We start from the raw sequence: 13501 nt of genomic DNA on the forward strand, positions 1-13501 counted from the left end.
TCTGAATTTGCCAGAGGAGTTCAGTTCTCCTGTTAGCAAAATGTTAAGTATGAGCACATTCTGCCAATCCCAAAAATAAACATTCATTCTGGCAAGCATTATTTAGGGGATTACACAACAGGTGCATTTCCACAATTCTGTCATCTTGGAAGTGCAAAGTATATATGAATAAACTTTTTTAACCTTCTGGTGAGTAGTTATTAGCCTACACCTTGTGTCAAAATGATTTATGACCCTATGATTGACAGGTGGGCGTGGCTTTCCTTTGATCTTCCCCCGCCCCTTCCGGTTCCTCCCCTTCCTGTCCCGCCCCTTCCGGTTCCTCCCCTTCCTGTTACCTTTGACCCAGTTCCGCCCCTTCCTGTTACCTTTGACCTAGTTTCCGCCCCTTCCGGTTACACTTTCTGTCAAAATGATGGATGGTTACCTTTGACCTAGTTCCGCCCCTTGCGGTTACACTTTCTGTCAAAATGATGGATGTGTGACAGTTAGTTTGATTGTTTGATCAAGAAAAGGGAGGTATTGGCCTTGTTAACATAAGCTTTGATGTTACAGTTACAAAGTGATGTGACAGTTAGTTTGAGATGTGATTGTTTGAAGTTGGTGTTTTGGTCACCGCATCCCTGAGCTTTATCAAGGGGAGCTGTGAAAGTGATAAGAAAAAAATGTACAACTATTCACTGGACCAAGCATTATGTTCATTTAAATAAAATGGTGAAAGTTTATCTGTTCTGTAAAAAAGAATATAAAATAAAATCTCACACAAAAAGTTGAAATAAATGTACAACTATTCACTGAACCAAGCATTTCAGTTTAAATAAAATGGAGCCACAAAAATAAAAAATGTACAACTATTCACTGAACCAAGCATTTCAGTTTAAATAAAATGGTGAAAGTTTATCTGTTCTTTAAAAGAATATAAAATAAAACCTCACACAAAAAGTTTAAATAAAATGGAGTCACAAAAATATTCCAAACAGTTAAAAAATGTATTAGAGAGTTGAAGAAAAAACATACAGCTTATGTAAAACCTCACACAAAAAGTTTAAATAAAATGGAGCCACAAAAGTATTGCAAACAATCCAATGTATGAATGATCTGACTCTGTCTCAAAAACATAGGGAGCACGCGCGTCTATGTGTGTGTGTGTGTGTCAAAGCAGGAATTCCCCCCCCCCCCCCCGCATTGCTGAGGACCTTGAAAGTTTATCTCACACAGAAGTTGAAAAAGCATTATGTTCATTTAAATGAAATGATTATAAAATTTACATTTAGTCATTCACAAATATTTGACACTGACTCTAGTTGAAAAACCATGCTGTTCAATTAAAAGTATATAAATTAAACAAAAATAAAATCATCTTACTGTTTCACCATGGTTGAAAAAAACCCACAAGTGTTTCCCCTGAAGTCTTTTCTCTCTGTCACACCAGTGTGTGGCTGGCCTGGTATCTGTTTTTGTGACACGTTCCTGAGCCCATTGAAAAGCATTGTGTTCCTTTAGAAGTGTATAAATTAAAATATATCATATATAAAATAAATAGTTTACTAATTGTTGTTCATTTAAAATCTTACTAAATTACTGAAGTTGAAAATCATGCCGTTCATTAAAAAATCTTACTAAATTAATGAAGTTGAAAAGCATTCTGTTCATTTAAAATAAATATTTTACAAATTTACTGTAGCAATTATGTTAGATTTAGATAAAAATAAAATCATCTTACATTTTCACCAGGGTTGAAGTAGCTCCTATCACATAGATGTCCATATTGACCATTTAAAGTTGAAAAGAACCCCAGAGTATTTCTCTCTTTCTCTCTCTCTCACACCAGCGTTTGACAGTCAGAGGGCTGTGTTCAGTGATCAGAATGAGACTGTGAATGTTTGCTAAATTTATTTCATAGTGTATAAGCATTAAAAGTTTGAAATAGTTTCAAACTTATTCAATGAATTCATAAAAAACAATTATGCTATATCGATGGTCTCTGGGGAAAACTTGACTATATTTTTTTATTTATCAGGGTGCATGTAAAGAACTTTGAAATTTGCGGCTCTCACAAGTTATCTCACACATTGTGTGAAATGTTTAATAATTCCTCAAGTAGTATCTGTGAGAAAATCCCCACATAGGCCTATCTGTAGTGAGAGAGCAACAATGAAGACTTTTAGAATCTGTGATGCCTCAGGCCGAGCCCCATTGATAGCCTGCTTATAAGCTCCTTCCGATCACCAGCACATCTTCAGAGAAATACGTTACTTTACAATAATGTTAGCTTCAGGATATAGGGTGACAGAGCAGATGAGCCTCTGTGCATCACGTAATGTTAGTCTGCTAACGCCTTTCCAGAGCCAAAGTTTTGTTCGTACTAAATTTATTTCAAAGCATAATCGTAAAAGTTTAAATATGATCTTTTAAAAATGAAAAGATTGTTTAAATGAAATCTTTACATCTTTACAATCTTTTTTTTAACGGTGACCCAAAGTATAATTGTTATTAATATAACCATAATGATTTTTGTACTGTAACAGCATATTCTACCCCGTACACCTAAACACGACCATCACAGAAAACTGCATTTTTACATTGTTTTTTACATACTGTTATGCACTCTCACACACTAAGTTGGTTCCATAAACTCAAATAAAGTATATAACTCAATGTATAATGACAAAATGTATTCAAACAATTTAACCTTAGTTTTAGCTAAATAATATATATAAAAATTATATATATATATATACAAATATAAAATATAAAAACTCCTTACATTTTCATAGAACTGAAGAAGTAGTAGAAACTAACAATAAAAAAACAAATAGTTTAAGATGTCATAAACAAAAACCCTCCCAGATCCTTCAGGGATAAACTACAGGGTGAGATGAAGCTTCACACCCTCACAGAGACGAGAGGAGTGAAGGGCCAGATGAGCCTCTGGGGTCACAATGCCCCAGCATATGCAAAGTTAGTCTGCTTTCCACTGTTTTATTCATATTAAACTTGTTTAATTAAAAGCATAATCTTAAAATTTTAAATGAGATCTTTTCAAATTAAAAGACCGTTTAAATCAAATCTGTAAAGTTTTATTAAAATCGTATCTTCTATTTATCTTCTACTTCTGTATGATATAAATGAATTTCATAAATTTAACCTAAGGTATTATTTTTTTACTAAACATCGTTTGTTCAAAAAATTGAATACATTTTTTTATAAATCAAGAATTGTGCTTTGGCGTCTTAGATCTTATTTCAAACAGTATTTTTGTCCATGCGACATGAAACATGTTGTCACAATGTTTTTGTTGTTTTAAAAGAAATCCCAGGACTCTACATTGCTCTTATTTAGATTAAATTGTATCATTTAGAAAATCACCACACATGTTCAGAGACGCGATGTGCCTCTGTGGTCCATGAGTAATAAGTAAAGTTTGTCTTGAGCGAATATATAATTTTACTCGTCTTAATTCAAAGCATGATCTTACTTTTTCTACGGTAGCTATGATCTATTGTACGTATAAGATCATTTTTACTTTTCTTGTATCTCCCAAACTATCCTTATTCATTGTGGAAACACACAGGGTGAACCCCTTTACTGAGAGTATACTATCGGTTATCTACTCAAAATATATGTAGAATTTTAAAATGTTAGCCTTTGTTGATGCGACAGGCCACATGAACAGACTTTGGAGAGAGCTGATGATACTATAGCGGGAAGCATGCCCCTTTGACCTCCTCCATTTTTGGAGGCTTTTTGTTAAATACCCTATAGCTTAGTCCTTAATGGTACGCTGTGTAGAAATTTCCCCATCTAGCGGTGATATTGTATTTTGCATTCAAACGCATAGTGCTCTCTAGCGCTTCGCTTTTTCAAATGCGTATTGCAACTACGGTAACCGCTATGTGCCAAGAAGCTACGCCCTGTCGTCCAATTGCACTTCATCGAGTTTAACTATACACGTTTTACCGTTATGTTGCCTATATAATGAATTACACAACCACGGAATGAAAAAGCTTGTAATTTAGACCATAACACTGACTTAACTGTCGAGGAGAAAGCAGGACTTCGGTGTCCCTTTCAAAGTCTTTTCTCCTTCATTAGCTCTATCCACCTGGGAAAAGCCACCCCCATATTTACCCTCGTTTTAAATTTGCCGGTCGCGTTTCCTTTTAGATTAAATTTTTAAGCTTCATCATGGCTACGAGGATTGCATTATGAAGTGCCGTGCAATCTTTCAAGCGCCTCTCACTGACCGCTTCAGTGGTTTCAGTCAGCCGGCTCTGAACGAAAAGGTTGGCTAGTTGAGCTAGGCTAGTGCTTTTTGTCCCTCTCTGCTATTATAGTTTTTCAAGATGGCGGAACGACATGGAGGCCTCCATGGACTTACCCGTACCATGTAAATAAAGATAAGAAATTCTTTGCTTACGAGGATAAGTCAGTTCGTTGGCAAAGGTAATTTTACACCAACGAGAAAATATTTATGAATAAAGACATTGATTTTAGCTAATACAATACTTTATAAAAAAACTACCATAAGTTTAATTTCAGATGTGTAAATTACGAAACTCAATTTTTTAACCGAGTGAATCTACGCATGAGAGATCTTCATAAGTCATAACTTCAAACCAAAAGATTAAAAACCAAAGATTAAGCTAAATGACACTAGGTTCCAGCGTACCTAAAAAGTTAAAATCATGCATACGTGTTGTGTTCTGACACAAGGCCATTAGCTGATTCTTTTTGTTTTATAAATTTACTTTACTGATTTCTACAAATATCAGCCTGATAATATGTACTTAATACACGATGAAACAAGATAATCATGCTACCAATTACGTCTGACACAATGTTTTTAAGAAAAGTAGAGTTTTAAAATGCAACTAAACCAGATGATTTTTCTTTTGACAAACCTACAGAAATGCATGTCGATTACTAAGTTTCAGGCATAGTGCAAACATGCAATGTTCGAGAAAGTGTAATCTTTGCGAGGTCTCACCCACAAACGCAAAACTTTGTGTTGGGAAAATATTATGGAAGTAATTTTCAAACCGTAATTATATTACATTTATATTTTATTACTATTATGGTTTCATGTTGATTTAAAGTATTTGTTATTAATTAATACCTTTATTTTTATCTAACAATTCAATATCCAGCTCAAAATTTTGTTCAAAAATTGATCTCTGATCCCAAATAATTAGATAATGTAATGCTCACAAGCCACAGATATTCTCCTGCATAGTATGTGTGTAAATAGTAGTGCTTAAATCTTTGGCTGTATTTTGTCACCCTCATGCTGATCCATGCATAGCTTTTTACTAAAAGAAAATATTATGGAAGTCATTATCAAACTTGAATTAAACCATATTTTATTTATTAATATTAGGCTTTCGTGCTGATTTAAAGTTTTTTATTTGTTATTAACTAATACCTTTTTTTTTTTTTTTTTACATCCACCACAAATTTTTTTTCAAAAATTGTTCTCTGACCCCAAATAAACAGATAATGGAATCTTCACAAGCTACAGTTAGATATTATTCTGCTTAGTATGTGTGTAAATAGTTGTGCTTAAATGTTTCGATGTATTTTTACACGCCAACATATTCTGTCACACCGTAGTGATGTAAAGTTCCACACTCTTGTAAAGACTATGGTCTAACTTTAAAACATAATCTTTATACATGAATTCAAAAGACCAAATCACTAAGAAAAGTACCGTTTAAAATAATAAATACACAAAAGTTCACAAATGATGGTTTTATTACTATTACTATTCAGATAGCAGACGACACTGGTTCACATTTTGAATGTGTGTCTGTTTTAGGTGAAGACTTTTCTTTGAGAGCCGTCGACATTCATTGTTTATAGGAATAAATGACCATTGATAATTTAAGTGTTTGTACTCTGAAGTATTTCTGTTTGACAATGTTTGACCAAATTGCAACTTTCCCTCTATCTACGATGTGGAATCACACAAAGTATTAACGCAAAAAGTATGTGCATGCTGTTTTACACGTTACAACAGAATCACATATGACTATTGCACTGAGAGAGGCGTATTCATTAAGACTGTTAAACAAATCGGTTTAAACCTGCAGATAACATTGCACAAAGTAAATTCTAGTGATCAACTTTCTAAAAAGTAAATACAACATGAGCCATACAGAGAAGCCACTTGTGATCAGTTTTGTATGTTTGTAATTGACATCATGTTTCTTTTTGTACAGTTTGCAAAAACTATAGTCTCCGAGCGTGGTCAAACATATAGGAATTTATGAAAAACATGAACAGATATTTCTACATGAGATATTTATTTTAGAACATCTTTCAGCTATGTCTACGAAACATCGACATGAAAGATGAGTATTGCTGTTTTTCTGTTACCTATAAAACTATTATACTTCAAACTCGTCTAGCTATTGCCCATTTCACAGCACAGTCGGTTATTTTTTTCTACGTGGCTAAACAACGGTTAAGCTAATGAATTACCGTTGAAAGGCGGGATGATTCATTTTTTATTCCGTCTACACCGATACTTTGACACAAGAGTTTTAGTCAGGGGGTCTTTTAGGCCTGATCCAGAAAACAGACATTGTGTTTTATGTCTTAATAATCGTTCTTCTTTTTATGAAAAGTAAGCAGTTTTTGGCCTCATCATCAAAAATGTTTAAACATATTGTAAATATCAATTGTTATATAAATTATATGTGAAACACGCTCAGTCGCATTAGAGTCGGATTCTTGTTTATATTGAAGTTTGTTATTGAACCGCTAGTGTTCTTAAATTCTTTACCACGGTTTCATTTTTAACAACACAATCGTAACACTTTTCGTATTTTGTACGATGTTTTCTTTACACTCTCACCCCATGGATATCGGTTTCCTACAGTTAGCTGTAATGTTGGTGAACTCTAGGCCTTCTCTTTTTCATATACGACAGTATTTGCATGAATTGGCTTGATTTAATAAAATGATGGTTTAAACCACATTATATCATTATACCATTTTTAAATTGCGCTTAAATGTATATTTTATATTTTAACCCTTTATGCAAATATAGAATAGGCCTACCGCACAAGGATCTCTGAAATATTTTTTTCGTGTAAAACATCTATGTAGATCTATGTTTTTAAAAATACAAAGACATCTTTCTACCAGCGACCCTCAAAATCTGGGCATACAACAAAACACAGTGCATCCGTGTAGCTACGATGATTGATCAGAAAATTACTTTTGTCGCTTTGTTTGAAGAAACACTTTAATCAGCTGGTGCTTGATAACTATTAAACAACCCTCAATTCGGTAATGATGCGATATTGATATCGCGTTTTAATTTCAACTCAATGCGCTAAAGGTCTATAACTGAACTTTAACGTCTTAATATTTGGTAAAAGTTAACTTAAAGCCTTACTTTCTAAACGCTTTTTACGGAACTTGTTGCGAACATTCACTCAGCCATATGTTTAAAATATATATATATTGGTGTAATTAATAGAATTCTCTCTGGCGGTATATGCATAACTTCTCCATGACTTATGATTCAATGAGGCTTTAATCCTACGTAACAGTTTACGATGTCATGACGATGACACCCCTATACAACTCCTCCTACGGGCGGGTGAGCACTATCAGTTGTCCTGATAAACTCTACACAGAGCCCAGCCTCAGTTATCGCACGCAAGCCGGTTTCTCCTAACTGTTTGTGTGTGTGTGTGGTGGTAACGCTGCTAAACCTGGTTTCGACGCTACAGACGGTTGCTTCAAATGGATTCAAAATCGTAAAAACGCTGACTGTTGGGTCTACTGCTACATCTCATTAATCAGAAGTTGAAGGAACATTTGGAAGGAACCGTGGTAAACATTTGGTTGGCCTGCTAAAGCTTGCTTCGACATTCCTGTTTGTTTGAACCTACCGCAAACTAGTCTTCTACGACTCATCATAGCATTTGTCCTAAACAGGTGCGGGTTAAAATCACAGCCTGAGACTATTCAAGGAACACTCGGGGCTATTCTGCGCGAATTAAAAGACGAGCCATTCATCGGTACTAAACTACAAGAAATCAGAGACGAGCTTTTGGACAAATCCAGCAAGGAGATCGTCTACGACGTCGTCGACCTCTGGCTAGGTTTCTCAATCGTGAATGGAGAGTGACCAAACCCCCACCAGCATGGCTGCTGCCTTTAGCCGAAAGAGAAGCGTTTAGAAAGTAAGGCTTTAAGTTAACTTTTACCAAATATTAAGACGTTAAAGTTCAGTTATAGACCTTTAGCGCATTGAGTTGAAATTAAAACGCGATATCAATATCGCATCATTACCGAATTGAGGGTTGTTTAATAGTTATCAAGCACCAGCTGATTAAAGTGTTTCTTCAAACAAAGCGACAAAAGTAATTTTCTGATCAATCATCGTAGCTACACGGATGCACTGTGTTTTGTTGTATGCCCAGATTTTGAGGGTCGCTGGTAGAAAGATGTCTTTGTATTTTTAAAAACATAGATCTACATAGATGTTTTACACGAAAAAAATATTTCAGAGATCCTTGTGCGGTAGGCCTATTCTATATTTGCATAAAGGGTTAAAATATAAAATATACATTTAAGCGCAATTTAAAAATGGTATAATAATATAATGTGGTTTAAACCATCATTTTATTAAATCAAGCCAATTCATGCAAATACTGTCGTATATGAAAAAGAGAAGGCCTAGAGTTCACCAACATTACAGCTAACTGTAGGAAACCGATATCCATGGGGTGAGAGTGTAAAGAAAACATCGTACAAAATACGAAAAGTGTTACGATTGTGTTGTTAAAAATGAAACCGTGGTAAAGAATTTAAGAACACTAGCGGTTCAATAACAAACTTCAATATAAACAAGAATCCGACTCTAATGCGACTGAGCGTGTTTCACATATAATTTATATAACAATTGATATTTACAATATGTTTAAACATTTTTGATGATGAGGCCAAAAACTGCTTACTTTTCATAAAAAGAAGAACGATTATTAAGACATAAAACACAATGTCTGTTTTCTGGATCAGGCCTAAAAGACCCCCTGACTAAAACTCTTGTGTCAAAGTATCGGTGTAGACGGAATAAAAAATGAATCATCCCGCCTTTCAACGGTAATTCATTAGCTTAACCGTTGTTTAGCCACGTAGAAAAAAATAACCGACTGTGCTGTGAAATGGGCAATAGCTAGACGAGTTTGAAGTATAATAGTTTTATAGGTAACAGAAAAACAGCAATACTCATCTTTCATGTCGATGTTTCGTAGACATAGCTGAAAGATGTTCTAAAATAAATATCTCATGTAGAAATATCTGTTCATGTTTTTCATAAATTCCTATATGTTTGACCACGCTCGGAGACTATAGTTTTTGCAAACTGTACAAAAAGAAACATGATGTCAATTACAAACATACAAAACTGATCACAAGTGGCTTCTCTGTATGGCTCATGTTGTATTTACTTTTTAGAAAGTTGATCACTAGAATTTACTTTGTGCAATGTTATCTGCAGGTTTAAACCGATTTGTTTAACAGTCTTAATGAATACGCCTCTCTCAGTGCAATAGTCATATGTGATTCTGTTGTAACGTGTAAAACAGCATGCACATACTTTTTGCGTTAATACTTTGTGTGATTCCACATCGTAGATAGAGGGAAAGTTGCAATTTGGTCAAACATTGTCAAACAGAAATACTTCAGAGTACAAACACTTAAATTATCAATGGTCATTTATTCCTATAAACAATGAATGTCGACGGCTCTCAAAGAAAAGTCTTCACCTAAAACAGACACACATTCAAAATGTGAACCAGTGTCGTCTGCTATCTGAATAGTAATAGTAATAAAACCATCATTTGTGAACTTTTGTGTATTTATTATTTTAAACGGTACTTTTCTTAGTGATTTGGTCTTTTGAATTCATGTATAAAGATTATGTTTTAAAGTTAGACCATAGTCTTTACAAGAGTGTGGAACTTTACATCACTACGGTGTGACAGAATATGTTGGCGTGTAAAAATACATCGAAACATTTAAGCACAACTATTTACACACATACTAAGCAGAATAATATCTAACTGTAGCTTGTGAAGATTCCATTATCTGTTTATTTGGGGTCAGAGAACAATTTTTGAAAAAAAATTTGTGGTGGATGTAAAAAAAAAAAAAAAAGGTATTAGTTAATAACAAATAAAAAACTTTAAAGCAGCACGAAAGCCTAATATTAATAAATAAAATATGGTTTAATTCAAGTTTGATAATGACTTCCATAATATTTTCTTTTAGTAAAAAGCTATGCATGGATCAGCATGAGGGTGACAAAATACAGCCAAAGATTTAAGCACTACTATTTACACACATACTATGCAGGAGAATATCTGTGGCTTGTGAGCATTACATTATCTAATTATTTGGGATCAGAGATCAATTTTTGAACAAAATTTTGAGCTGGATATTGAATTGTTAGATAAAAATAAAGGTATTAATTAATAACAAATACTTTAAATCAACATGAAACCATAATAGTAATAAAATATAAATGTAATATAATTACGGTTTGAAAATTACTTCCATAATATTTTCCCAACACAAAGTTTTGCGTTTGTGGGTGAGACCTCGCAAAGATTACACTTTCTCGAACATTGCATGTTTGCACTATGCCTGAAACTTAGTAATCGACATGCATTTCTGTAGGTTTGTCAAAAGAAAAATCATCTGGTTTAGTTGCATTTTAAAACTCTACTTTTCTTAAAAACATTGTGTCAGACGTAATTGGTAGCATGATTATCTTGTTTCATCGTGTATTAAGTACATATTATCAGGCTGATATTTGTAGAAATCAGTAAAGTAAATTTATAAAACAAAAAGAATCAGCTAATGGCCTTGTGTCAGAACACAACACGTATGCATGATTTTAACTTTTTAACTTTTTAGGTACGCTGGAACCTAGTGTCATTTAGCTTAATCTTTGGTTTTTAATCTTTTGGTTTGAAGTTATGACTTATGAAGATCTCTCATGCGTAGATTCACTCGGTTAAAAAATTGAGTTTCGTAATTTACACATCTGAAATTAAACTTATGGTAGTTTTTTTATAAAGTATTGTATTAGCTAAAATCAATGTCTTTATTCATAAATATTTTCTCGTTGGTGTAAAATTACCTTTGCCAACGAACTGACTTATCCTCGTAAGCAAAGAATTTCTTATCTTTATTTACATGGTACGGGTAAGTCCATGGAGGCCTCCATGTCGTTCCGCCATCTTGAAAAACTATAATAGCAGAGAGGGACAAAAAGCACTAGCCTAGCTCAACTAGCCAACCTTTTCGTTCAGAGCCGGCTGACTGAAACCACTGAAGCGGTCAGTGAGAGGCGCTTGAAAGATTGCACGGCACTTCATAATGCAATCCTCGTAGCCATGATGAAGCTTAAAAATTTAATCTAAAAGGAAACGCGACCGGCAAATTTAAAACGAGGGTAAATATGGGGGTGGCTTTTCCCAGGTGGATAGAGCTAATGAAGGAGAAAAGACTTTGAAAGGGACACCGAAGTCCTGCTTTCTCCTCGACAGTTAAGTCAGTGTTATGGTCTAAATTACAAGCTTTTTCATTCCGTGGTTGTGTAATTCATTATATAGGCAACATAACGGTAAAACGTGTATAGTTAAACTCGATGAAGTGCAATTGGACGACAGGGCGTAGCTTCTTGGCACATAGCGGTTACCGTAGTTGCAATACGCATTTGAAAAAGCGAAGCGCTAGAGAGCACTATGCGTTTGAATGCAAAATACAATATCACCGCTAGATGGGGAAATTTCTACACAGCGTACCATTAAGGACTAAGCTATAGGGTATTTAACAAAAAGCCTCCAAAAATGGAGGAGGTCAAAGGGGCATGCTTCCCGCTATAGTATCATCAGCTCTCTCCAAAGTCTGTTCATGTGGCCTGTCGCATCAACAAAGGCTAACATTTTAAAATTCTACATATATTTTGAGTAGATAACCGATAGTATACTCTCAGTAAAGGGGTTCACCCTGTGTGTTTCCACAATGAATAAGGATAGTTTGGGAGATACAAGAAAAGTAAAAATGATCTTATACGTACAATAGATCATAGCTACCGTAGAAAAAGTAAGATCATGCTTTGAATTAAGACGAGTAAAATTATATATTCGCTCAAGACAAACTTTACTTATTACTCATGGACCACAGAGGCACATCGCGTCTCTGAACATGTGTGGTGATTTTCTAAATGATACAATTTAATCTAAATAAGAGCAATGTAGAGTCCTGGGATTTCTTTTAAAACAACAAAAACATTGTGACAACATGTTTCATGTCGCATGGACAAAAATACTGTTTGAAATAAGATCTAAGACGCCAAAGCACAATTCTTGATTTATAAAAAAATGTATTCAATTTTTTGAACAAACGATGTTTAGTAAAAAAATAATACCTTAGGTTAAATTTATGAAATTCATTTATATCATACAGAAGTAGAAGATAAATAGAAGATACGATTTTAATAAAACTTTACAGATTTGATTTAAACGGTCTTTTAATTTGAAAAGATCTCATTTAAAATTTTAAGATTATGCTTTTAATTAAACAAGTTTAATATGAATAAAACAGTGGAAAGCAGACTAACTTTGCATATGCTGGGGCATTGTGACCCCAGAGGCTCATCTGGCCCTTCACTCCTCTCGTCTCTGTGAGGGTGTGAAGCTTCATCTCACCCTGTAGTTTATCCCTGAAGGATCTGGGAGGGTTTTTGTTTATGACATCTTAAACTATTTGTTTTTTTATTGTTAGTTTCTACTACTTCTTCAGTTCTATGAAAATGTAAGGAGTTTTTATATTTTATATTTGTATATATATATATATATAATTTTTATATATATTATTTAGCTAAAACTAAGGTTAAATTGTTTGAATACATTTTGTCATTATACATTGAGTTATATACTTTATTTGAGTTTATGGAACCAACTTAGTGTGTGAGAGTGCAAAACAGTATGTAAAAAACAATGTAAAAATGCAGTTTTCTGTGATGGTCGTGTTTAGGTGTACGGGGTAGAATATGCTGTTACAGTACAAAAATCATTATGGTTATATTAATAACAATTATACTTTGGGTCACCGTTAAAAAAAAAGATTGTAAAGATGTAAAGATTTCATTTAAACAATCTTTTCATTTTTAAAAGATCATATTTAAACTTTTACGATTATGCTTTGAAATAAATTTAGTACGAACAAAACTTTGGCTCTGGAAAGGCGTTAGCAGACTAACATTACGTGATGCACAGAGGCTCATCTGCTCTGTCACCCTATATCCTGAAGCTAACATTATTGTAAAGTAACGTATTTCTCTGAAGATGTGCTGGTGATCGGAAGGAGCTTATAAGCAGGCTATCAATGGGGCTCGGCCTGAGGCATCACAGATTCTAAAAGTCTTCATTGTTGCTCTCTCACTACAGATAGGCCTATGTGGGGATTT

This window comes from Siphateles boraxobius, unplaced genomic scaffold, assembly GCF_051911475.1.
Source record: "Siphateles boraxobius isolate OS27281-9 unplaced genomic scaffold, OSU_SipBor_1 48, whole genome shotgun sequence".
In the NCBI taxonomy this organism is placed as follows: Eukaryota; Metazoa; Chordata; class Actinopteri; order Cypriniformes; family Leuciscidae; genus Siphateles; species Siphateles boraxobius.